The sequence below is a fragment of the Oncorhynchus clarkii genome, chromosome 21 (assembly GCF_045791955.1).
Source record: "Oncorhynchus clarkii lewisi isolate Uvic-CL-2024 chromosome 21, UVic_Ocla_1.0, whole genome shotgun sequence".
NCBI lineage: Eukaryota > Metazoa > Chordata > Actinopteri > Salmoniformes > Salmonidae > Oncorhynchus > Oncorhynchus clarkii.
In genome coordinates this window covers 15,169,064-15,171,364 of record NC_092167.1, presented here as the reverse complement: position 1 = coordinate 15,171,364, position 2,301 = coordinate 15,169,064, and positions in this window count along the sequence as shown.

Here is a 2,301-nt window from a genome sequence, read left to right as displayed (position 1 = left end):
CATTAGCCTTTTTACATGGCAAATATTGCACCAACACTGTGTTTTTGCATTATTTAATTGTATGTTTTATGTTTCATTATTTATTTGAGACTAAATTGATTTTATTGATGTATTATATTAAGTTAAAATACATGTTCATTCAGTATTGTTGTAATTGTCATTATTTCAAATATATACATAAAAATCGGCCGATTTTAATCGGTATCAGCTTTTTTTTTGGTCCTCCAGTAATCGGTATTGGTATCGGCATTGAAAAATCATAATCGGTCGACCTGTAGTCCATAGGACCACTTTAAGCCGTACACTCCACAGAGCTGGGCTTTATGGAAGAGTAGCCAGAAAAAAGTCATTGCTTAAATAAAAAAATAAGCAAACACGTTTGGTGTTCGCCAAAAGGCATGTGGGACACTCCCCAAACATATGGAAGAGGGTACTCTGGACAGAAAACTAAAATTGTTTTTTTTGGCCATCAAGGAAAACGCAAATTCACCAGTGAAGCATGGTTGTGGCAGCATCATGCTGTGGGGATGTTTTTCGTCGGCAGGGACAGGGAAACTGGTCAGAACGGAAGGAATGATGGATGGCGCTAAATACATGAAAATTCTTGAGGGAAACCTGTTTGTCTTCCATAGATTTGAGACTGGGACGGAGGTTCACCTTCCAGCAGGACAATGACCCTAAGCATACTGCAAAAGCAACACTTGAGTGGTTTAAGGGAAAACATTTACATTTATTGGAATGGCCTAGTCAAAGCCCAGACCTCAATCCAATTGAGAATCTGTGGTATGACTTAAAGATTGCTGTACACCAGCGGAACCCATCCAACTTGAAGGAGCTGGAGCAGTTTTGCCTTGAAGAATGGCCAAAAATCCCAGTGGCTAGATGTGTCAAGCTTTTTGAGACATAACTCAAGAGACTTGTAGGTTTAATTGCTGCAAAAGGTGGCTCTACAAAGTATTGACTTTGGGGGGTGAATAGTTATGCACGCTCAAGTTTTCATTTTTTTTGCCTTGTTTGTTTCACAATAAAAAATATTTAGCATCTTCAAAGTGGTAGGAATGTTGTGAAAATCAAATGATACAAACCACCCCAAAAATACATTTTAATTCCAGGTTGTAAGGCAACAAAATAGGAACAATGCCAAGGGGGGTGAATACTTTCGCAAGCCACTGTACAGTCGTGGTCAAAAGTTTTGAGAATGACACAAATATTAATTTCCACAAAGTTTGCTGCTTCAGTGTCTTTAGATATTTTTGTCAGATGTTACTATGGAATACTGAAGTATAATTAAAAGCATTTCATAAGTGTCAAAGGCTTTTATTGACAATTACATGAAGTTGATGCAGTGTCAATATTTGCAGTGTTGACACTTCTTTTTCAAGACCTCTGCAATCCGCCCTGGCATGCTGTCAATTAACTTCTGGTTCACATCCTGACTGATGGCAGCCCATTCTTGCATAATCAATGCTTGGAGTTTGTCAGAATTTGTGGGTTTTTGTTTGTCCACCCGCCTCTTGAGGATTGACCACAAGTTCTCAATGGGATTATGGTCTGTGGAGTATCCTGGCCATGGACCCAAAATATTGATGTTTTGTTCCCCGAGCCACTTAGTTATCACTTTTACCTTACGGCAAGGTGCTCCATCATGCTGGAAAAGGCATTGTTCGTCACCAAACTGTTCCTGGATGGTTGGGAGAAGTTGCTCTCGGAGGATGTGTTGGTACCATTCTTTATTCATGGCTGTGTTCTTAGGCAAAATTGTGAGTGAGCCCACTCCCTTGGCTGAGAAGCAACCTGACACATGAATGGTCTCAGGATGCTTTACTGTTGGCATGACACAGGACTGATGGTAGCGCTCACCTTGTCTTCTCCGGACAAGCTTTTTTCCAGATGCCCAAAACAATCGGAAAGGGGATTCATCAGAGAAAATGACTTTACCCTAGTCCTCAGCAGTCCAATCCCTGTACCTTTTTCAGAATATCAGTCTGTCCCTGATGTTTTTCCTGGAGAGAAGTCGCTTCTTTGCTGCCCTTCTTGACACCAGGCCATCCTCCAAAAGTCTTCACCTCACTGTGCGTGCAGATGCACTCAAACCTACCTGCTGCTATTCCTGAGCAAGCTCCCGCAGCTGAAACAACTTTAGGAGACGGTCCTGGTGCTTGCAGGACTTTCTTCATCTGATCACTCTTCCAAACATTCAGGAGTATATGCAAATTGCCATCATACAAACTGAGGCAGCAGACTGTGAAAATGTTTATTTGTGCCATTCTCAAAACTTTTTGCCACAACTGTAAATAGACT